Here is a 9,821-nt window from a genome sequence, read left to right as displayed (position 1 = left end):
AAACCCGCCTGCTCTTTTAAACACGGCGCTAACGGTCCTGGACCTACCTGTGGTGGTTCGAGCTTAGTCCGCCCTGCCTGCTATGCCCGGCGAGGGCTTTCTGAGGACTCGCCCCTCTCCAGCGGCCGCAGACTCCTCGCCGCCTTTTGGAGGACAGACAGCGCCTAGTCGTGGAGAGGAGGGGGGGGGGCCGGCCCAGAGGGGTTGGAAGTGAACAAAGAGCATGTGCTGGGCGGCGCAGGAGAAGCACTGCTGGCAAAGTCCCTCAATTCGGGAGAGGAGCCCTTTGTTACAAGTGCTCCCGTGCCCGGAGTGCAAGACTGCACTGTTATGGAAATGCCAAGCATTACACCACCTGGCAGCAGACCAGCTGGGGACGTTTTGGATGCCCCACAAACAGGGTGTTCGCCCATGGCCAACCGTTTAGGGTGAATGTTGAAATCCACACTTTGCCACAACGCGAAGGGCTGTTGTCTACTCAACATAAGGACAAAATGCAAATTACGCAATCTCCGACTCACGAGCCAGATCCAAACGGGGAATGGGTGGACTCAGATGATTTGAGCTATCCTTCAGACCTTTCCCCAACGAGAGCTCCTACTGTTAACAAGGGTGAAGGTCCTTGCTCTAAAAAATGTAAAAGAGCTGTAAGATACAAGGAAACATGGCCAGCCCAGCACGGCGGTCAATCCGCACATCCATGTGGGCTGACAAGAAACAAAGGTGAAGAACCTTCGTGCACCAGTAACCCCAAAAAACAGTTAGCAAAACGAACAACCATGAGAATACTAAAATCTAAAGAAATCAGTGGAAAATAACACTTCCTGATCACACACTTTAAAAGACTTCTTTGGGAAGCGTTGTAAAAGAAAATATGAAAATATTTGCGAAATCAGCAACAGTGAAATGTTGGAAGTTGTGTTTAGTTCAGAGGAACCCCAAGTGGCCAACAACCACAAAACAACATGTACAAACTTGCCTGTCCCTTAGCATCAAGAGGACCTACCCCGAAAAGACCCTTCCCTCGTACCAGAATTGACGGATGGAAATCATCCAACTGCTACGAGTTGTGAGGAGAAGACTACAGGTGATATTCGTGCCGCACCACTAGTGGATGCGAATAGGTCAGTTTGACAAGAACTCCCTGACCAAGATACGGACCAAAACCAAAGAGAGAAATCCATGGAAACTGATCCCTCCAAGGAACCTAAGGAAAAGGAAAAACCAGTTGCTTTGACTGCAACTCCACCTCGTCTTAGAACAGCAAAAAAAGATTTGCTCACATCAATGGCGTCGAGTCCCTTGAGAGCTAGAAGACTTCGCGAATTACCGGAATCTACTCCTGCAGACTCACCAAAGAAAAAACTTGACATCTTGACAATCATATGCAGTAACCGTGGCCCTTGCGCCTTTTACAAAATTTTACTAGACCATAAACGCTACTCTAAAAGACCACAGCACAATTTCAGCAATGATGCACTCCAAACTTCTCTACTTGGAGGGTTACATTGCGGCACTAGAGAAACAAAAAGAAAGAGAACATCTCATTTCACATCGACAGGCGATTAGTGAAGAGCAGATACAAGCACCTCCACCCACCCTCAAAGAGGTAGGGTGCCAGACTTTGCGTATTTGGACCAAATTAAATCAAACACTCTCCAACAGGCCAAGTGGCCCTGGCAAGGGCAAAAACAAGCCCAGCACCAGTCTACAAAAAACATCCAAAGTGTCGGAGGCAATCAGCACTTCTTCAAGAGATCCCAAAGATAGGGGCAAAGACAACAGCCAGCCTGGAGGGAAGCTTCGCCATAACTGTGTGTGCAAGGGCAACGAGACAATACTCCCGAATGACCTTGAAAATCCTTACTGCAAGGGTACGGAGCTACTGTTAAACAAAGACTTCACCATTTTTGTAGATTCTAAGTCAACTCACGTCGTAACATCAAATTGTGAGAAACAACTGGTCTTCCACCTACCTGCGCTGGAAAAGGGACAGGCCTCCAAATTATATATGAAGTCGGATCAAAAAGTGAGACCAATGGCAACCTCCAAATCCAGCGGCATGACTCCAAACCACACCGACGAGAGCACTTTACCCATCTGTATTGACTTGATGGAGACATCTAGTTCCCCAGACACTTGAAAAACCACTGAGGACTTCTTGATGGAGGAAGCCCTAGAAGATCTGAGTCAGCACTGTGAGGAAACTTCTGTGAACATCCTAGAAGATAATCTTCCGGTCGATAGTCTTAATGACCAAAAACTGGAACTGACAACAGACACAAATGCGATCGACACAAAAGACCAACCTCTCTTCTTGTCACTGGAAGATTGTTGCAAGAAGGTGGCCCAAATCGACAAATGGGGCTCTGACTTGACGCGGCATAAGGGAAATGAGAAACCGGGCAAACACTCGCAAAGGCACTATTTTTCAAAAGCAGCAAACTCTCTAAATTACAGCCCGGTGAGGAGATCAAGCAAACCAAAAGAAAAAGTGGAGACTGCACGAGAACGGCAGATGAAAGATACTCGGAGAGAAGGCCGTAGAGAGGACAGGAGATTTACTATGCATGAAAAGGAAAACCGAGGAAGAGGGGCATAACCGAGGAAGAGGGGCATCACCGAAACCCAGAAGTAGTGAAGAGTTTGAATCCAGCCTTCAAACTAGAACAAATAAGTAACAGCCGAGAATATGTCATCCTCAATAGAAGAACAGTCATGCAATTGCTCCACAGCATTTCAAATCTCAGATCAGTGGAATCTAACGATCTCCAAATAGTCAAGCTAAGCCATGAAGGCCGACAGGCGACCACCTACTTGTACATAACCTCCAGATCAGTAAAACAGAGGCTACGCGACTCCATGAGACACCGCCTAAAACTGGGATATGATCTCAGAGAAATTGACGTAACTAGATATCAACAACATGAGGAAACTGAGAAGGCAAGTAGAACATACTCGAGCTCAGGGAAAACCAAAGGGAACTACAAGTATATTAGATCTCCACATGACAACAACCAGAATAAGCACTTCGATCTGCGCCACAACTAGAAGCCAATCAGACCACTCTTGGAGATGCCAAGTAGACCGCTTGGGGAGAAAGGAAGTGCAGCCTTATCAAGAAAAGACGAAAGCCAATCCCCCACTTGCAAGCCCAATTGTCATGATCTCTGCTTCCAAAAGGTCAGGGTTTTCCCAACTCCCTTGGAAGCAGATCCATAACCCAGGTTCCGAGTGCCAACCAGTCCCAATTGGGACCTTTTGGACCCAGTCCTGGCGCCAGTGGCACCAGGCTCATAAATATGCCCAGTCCCAGCGCTGGAAGCGCCGGGCTCATAATGCTTGGGTGGACTTACCTGCAGCAGACCATGCTGCTTACTTGCCTGCCAGTTGAGCCTCTGATCCTCTTCTGTTTGGAACTACTTTTCCTGTTGGGTGGGGCTGGAGCCACTCCCTAGATTCAGAACACTGGAGCTCTTCTGGAATGCAGGAACTCTTTTTTTACCAGGAACTCTTTTCTTACTTAGGCGTGGCTGTGGAAGGAGACATCTAAGCACTACAGGAGGCTATTTAAACCACACCCGGTGGATGAATCTTGCTTTGCGTTATTCTGCACCCTCTGCAGCAGAACGCTCATCGTGTCTTCTGCATCCGGTCCTGGGCCTAAGGAAAAAGGCTTACCATCCTGAATCCAGTCTTCAGCAACACCTATAAAGACAAGAAAGAACAGGTTAGCATTCCGGCATCTGAAAGGCAAAGGCTTACCAACTCTTTGTGCGCTCCGGAGGTCTTCACACTGCATTCCGGGATCTGAAAGACAAAAGCTTACCAACTCTTCGCACGCTCCGGAGGCCGTCGGCGCTGCATCCCGCATCTGAAAGACAAAACAAGGTGCGTTTAAAGACATTGGGGAACTTTAATACTCACGTGCCATTACTCCTTTCCACATCTAACCCAGTGGGTATCCCGGCACCCTGCAGCCACTCCGAACTTGTACCTGCAAAATAAAAAGACAGTTAGAGCGCTTCGTAAAGCTGGCAACAAGCGCTTACTTACGTGCTTCCAGGCGCTTCTATTCATCACACGGGCTCCATCTTCAACTCACTTCAGCCCGTCATCCACCATCGCCGGAACCCTGCAAAACAAGAGACATCATTATTAAAGACTTTAAAGACATTTGAGTTACTCGAAACTTACCGTTCGTGCAGTAAACGACGGACAGCAGTCCTCTGAAGTCAAGAGGCCTGCGCTACCTATCCAGTGAGGAAACTGGTTACAGCACCCTGCCCCGAGGCAGATGGAGAGCTCGGCGTTCACTTACCTAAGACATCTTACTCTGCACGTCAGGCATACAGGGCACAGAGGTCCAGCCCAAAGAGCCAACCGGGTGCTGCACATCACCTTGAAGATACGGTAGTCGCCCAGTCAAGACCGGCGCCTCTGCGAGAATCAGGTGAGCGTTACACCAATAAAGAACGACAAGAGGAGACTGGTAAAAGTGAAAGAAGACCTTGTGGCCCCTTAACATCAATCAAAAGAACCTTCACGCAGAATGTTGTAAAAGACCTAGAGCAGCCGACCGAAAGGGAAAAACTCAACCCTCTACAAAACCTATGTGCTTGTCCCCCGAAATGTCTTGCTCTTCAAAGAAAATAGCAACTCGAGTCCGCCCAGAAATCTTCCACGCCAGCGAAACGACCCAATACCAACTCAACCATCATGCTAGGTTCATGGAACACACAAGGGTTTGCCCACTTTACGGTGCCGGGAGATGTAAACCTGGCGTCTTTTGATATCCTGTGCCTTCAGGAGACGTGACGGATTTGATATAGCCTTTGCCCCGGCTAAGAAAGGCCCAAAAGGGAGACCATCATCAGGCCTGCTAACTGCGATACGCATTGGGAAGGGGATGAAAATGACCAAAATTCTGTCAGCGACTCTCTTCATATTAACAGTCCAAGTGAAGTGGAACTACTGGAACCCAGACAGGGGGAAAACATTGACAACATCGGCCATAATCATAAACGCTTACTGGAACCCAGACGACATCTCAAACCAAGACTTCCTGGACATGATGGAGAAAGAAATCGATCGATCATACATTGATCATTCTGAATCCCATCTCTTCATCTGCGGAGACCTGAATGCAATCTGTGCAAAGATGTCTCTACAGCCGCCAGGAACTGAGGCAGAGTTGCGTGGCAAAGATTGGATCTCTCTGGTGACATCGAGAGACCTTGTTAATCTCTACACCACCTTCGCCTGCACCAACCGCATTCCAACCTGGGAAGGCCGTAATTCATCGGCCACTATTGACTACATCTTTGTTTCAACTGCTCTGCTTGCAACTATCGTCCCTTTCTACATTCTTAAAACCACGGCAAGCGACCACAATTTATTGTGCACAACATGGTTAATCATTTTGGCAGAAAAAGTAATGCCAAACTCTAATGTGGAAGTAAATCCAAAAGGAAATCGCCTCTCACTGAGTGTAAACATCATAACTACTTTGACCAACAAATATGCTCAGTTAGGACTATCGGGAGAGGTTTACATTCAACCGGACTACGGCTCACAGCTTAACATCTTTAAAAATCAAAATTGAACTGTACAACAGCCGACAAAAAATGTGTCCATAATTACGATTCAATTTTAGTCGCAAGGAGACGTCCCTTCAGAGAACTAAAAAGAGCATTTGCTAGAAACAGCTCCGACAGCAACAAACAAGCTCTGGCCGTTGAGATGAAGAAATATAAGATGTGGCTAAAAGACTATCGTCATACCTTCTATCAAAGGGACTCGGAAGAAATGTTGAGGCTTGTTTGCGGTAAAAACTCCCGCAAATTCTGGGCTTTGATCAAGTCCACAGAGCGAATTACAATGGACTCGCTAATAAATAGCATTGGAGAAGACACTTGGGTCAACGCATTTCAAAAGTCTCTTCTACGATTCTTCGGCACTATCAAAAACCATACAGGAACGAAGTACAGCGCATTGGGTCGAGCTTCATGACAGACATGGGATCTTGGAAGTCTTGAAAAATCTTTAAAACTCAAGGGCCCCTGGCCCGGATGGACTGACAAACATGCATCTGAAACAGCATCCAGAGGAATGGTCCCTGTTTATCAGCCAGGTCTTCCAAAGATCTACAATTGCCAAGGAACTACCTAAATCTTGGGCCACCTTGGTAGTGGTTCCCATTTATAAGAGAGGAAATAGAGACGACCCTAAGAACTTTCATCCTATTTCTCTCTTAGACGTGATTGACAAAGTATATGGGTCACTGCTCCTCTGTCACTTCCAAACATGGGCAAGTGGGGCACCCTGTGACAACCCCTTCCAGTCCGGCTTCAAAAAGAACATGGGGACTAACACCAACATGCTAACTCTGAGTATCAAAAAAAGAAAGTCTCTAGCTGGTGGCTCTCGAACCTATATGGCCTTCATCGATCTAAGTCAAGCATTTGACCAAGTAGACAGAGGAAGACTGTGGGAGAAGCTAAGAAAATGGAACTGTCCGGCTGCCATATTACACCCACTTATAGCACTCCACACTAATACCAAAATACAAGTCTGCCTCAACCATCTAGGGTCCTTATCCAAAGACATCATTACAAACCGTGGGGTAAAACAAGGCTGCCCACTGGCCCCCGCACTTTTTCTGAGCTTTATAGGCGATTACAAGGAAACGGAGCACAAGGTTAGAGCCTTTCCACCGCAACTCGGAAAGGTCAAAATATCAAGAATCCTGTACGCGGATGACATTATTCTCGTTGATCAAACCGCCATTGGTTTACAGAGACAGCTAACCAACTTCGCCGAATACATCTCAGAAAATTGCCTGGAAATTAATAAATCAAAAACTAAAATTCTATCCTTTGGAAAGGGGCGTGGAAAAGGAGACAGCTTTTCCTGGTACATGGAGGGCGAACGTATCGATAAGGTGACTCAGTTCAAGTATATGGGCATCATGCTTGACAGCTCGCAACATGAAAGTGCCACGCAAAAACATCTGCTAGCAAAAACCAAGAGTTTAACCTCGCAGGCCAAAGCCGTAGACAGGAAGTACACCTGTCATAGACTATTACAAAGCCAAGGTTGTTCATCACTTGTTTATGGTGCTGAAGCCATGCCGGGGATACCCAAAAAGATCTGGCTCACATTAGAAAGCTATTACTGGAGGAAAGTCCTGAACTTGCCCAGTTCCACGCCTATGGCCATAATAAGACGCAAATTGAGTCAGCTCTCGCTACAATCGGTAATAGAAAGAAACACTATGATGTTGTTCAGGAAACTTTTGCTGGAAAACCGCCCTGAGCTATTGGTAGCAGTCACTAATGAGCTGGAGGGAGGCCGATGTACTGTCCTAAACCAATGGTCTGCAGAACAAGAAGCGAAATTGGAACTGATCCATTGCTCCAAAGAAAGAGTTAATTGAAAATCTGACAAAGATCCATAAAAAAATGAATGAACTCGACTGGGCTAGCACCTGTGATCAGGCAGCAACCTAAAAACTGGTTTCGCACCTCCCGTATGTGCATCACAATCTCTATGTTCTTCAACCATTTGTGGCGAAATACCCTAATCGGAAGCTGAGAAGCACCTTTCTAAGAGCACGTCTAAACCTGTTACATACCAATGGAATTCTGGCTATTCGAGGTATGGCAACCTCGAATAAATGCGGATTCTGCAAAAACCCAAATGAAATCGAAACGACAAGGCATCTCCTCCTATCATGCCCAGGAGTAGAAAACATCAGGAAACCCTACCTGAAGTCCATTTTAGCTACAGCCCATATTTTCGATGAGGACGTTTGGTGGTCAAGACTAATTGGAGGTGGAAAAACAACTTGGGTAACGGCCACAGCGAAAATAATGGACTTGATTCTAACAGTGACTGATAAAGAAAAGTAAACAAAGAAGCTGGAAATTCAAAGCAAAAAAATCTTTTAAAAACCCTTGGGTTAACAAAGTATATAAAAACATTTTTTTTAAATGCAAGTGGGCACATATAGGGGTGCACCTAAGCTAAAATGTAGGCAGGGGCTAACCCTTCAAATGTTGGGAGAGGCGCTAACTTCAGAGGAGTGACAAACATACTTGCGTAGGGGCATCTAACTTCATTACTCATTGTAATGAGACAATTCTAGTGCAGCTTCAATTTTGCAATCAGTTAACTCTCCTTTAAGTCTGAAAACACCCACTTCTTGCAGATTCTGAAGGTCCTAGAAAGTGTGAAAATGGCAGATGGTGTGCAAGACTCAATATCATAGCATAACGGGACATAGCAGAGTGTGGGGCAGTACTCTGGACGGCCCAAGCAACTTCAGTGGCTGGGAGCAACAGGGGAGAAAATGTAATGTTGGTTCTACCACACTTAGTCCGCTATACTAGAATCTCTGGTGCACTGACTGGCTGGTGAGAGGCTGGCAGTAGTCATGCCTGTAATACAGGCACAGCTGCCTCCGGTATTCATTTTTTTCCGGCGCCCAGAAATGGCCAATTAGCGGGTCATTACGGCCTTGCCAGACCCGGTATTTGCCCATTCCTGGGCACCGGAAAAGATTCTTCCCCATTCCCATTGAGCACCATAGGGCTCAATGGCAATAGGGAGGTTGGATGCACGGGCACCGTTTATAACGTGCCCGTGCATCCGACATGCTGTGCTCGCGGTGCCTTTATTCTGCAAGGTCAGTCCTGGCGGAATGAAAGGCAACCGCGAGCACAACTCAGAGTTTGCCGGTCCGGATACAACGGTACAGGTAAGCTTCCCGGTACCATTGTATCCGGACCGGCAAACTCGTAATGAGGCCCTATGTCTGCATGTCAAATCAAGTTATTGGAGACTGGCGGAGGGCCAGTGCAGCAATAATGCAATTTTATGCAAGAGTATTGGAGCCATTAGCAGAGGAGCACCAGGATACACTAATTTGTCCCTACACTTATTAAAACTGTCCTATTGTAAGGGTGTAAACGTAATCACTTATAAGCACTCCAATTTTTGCAGTTGAAGTCAGCGTGAGATGACATTATTTGCCCGGGATCACACACTTACGCTAAACAGCGAAGCAGGGATTTTAACCCACTCTGCAATTTGGGCACAGCCACCTTCGTCCATGCTGTACTTGGAACAAATACGTTTTGGGTGTCAAGACCTACATTAATACTGTCCTATAGAGTCCACAAATCCACAAATTGAATTGTAAAGCATCATGACAATGTGTAAATACTTATAGCAACAGCATGTTGGGCCAAAATAATATCAGTGTACTTTTATTTTCCACATCCTGAATGGAAAACTATAAGATGCAAAAGGCACAATATCTATGTACCCGCTTTATTTTCAGCACTTTAAGACACACAATGAAAGAGGTGTAAAAACGCACTAAGGTTTGGAGATTTGTCACGAACCTCCAGCGTGTTGTTATGTATGGTTTTAAGAACATTCAACGAAGCACATCAAAGTAAACTTTACTTTTTAGCATATTAAGCTATGGGTATGAACACAGTTTCAAAGGGTGCTTTATTGTGTTGCTCGCTTTAATTGTCACAGATTTTCAGGGTGACTGGTAGTCTTTCAGTTGGAAATTCACCATCATGCATAAGAAAGGGTATACTGCTGTTGACAAACGAAACGTGTTGTCGAGTTCATCAGGGATGCAGCCTGTGTGCCTCAGGGGGGCTGTGACTCTGGGCAGTGAGCAGTGCTTGGTCATCCGAGCGCTCCTGGCATTGAATGACATTCTGCATCTCCCACAGATGACAGGAATGGGCAGGGGTGGAGCTACAAAGATCATCACTGGCCAATCCCAGGAACAGAGC

The sequence above is a fragment of the Ambystoma mexicanum genome, chromosome 2p (genome assembly GCF_040938575.1).
Source record: "Ambystoma mexicanum isolate Mex_15411 chromosome 2p, UKY_AmexF1_1, whole genome shotgun sequence".
Classification (NCBI taxonomy): domain Eukaryota; kingdom Metazoa; phylum Chordata; class Amphibia; order Caudata; family Ambystomatidae; genus Ambystoma; species Ambystoma mexicanum.
Note: the sequence above shows the minus strand (reverse complement) of the source record.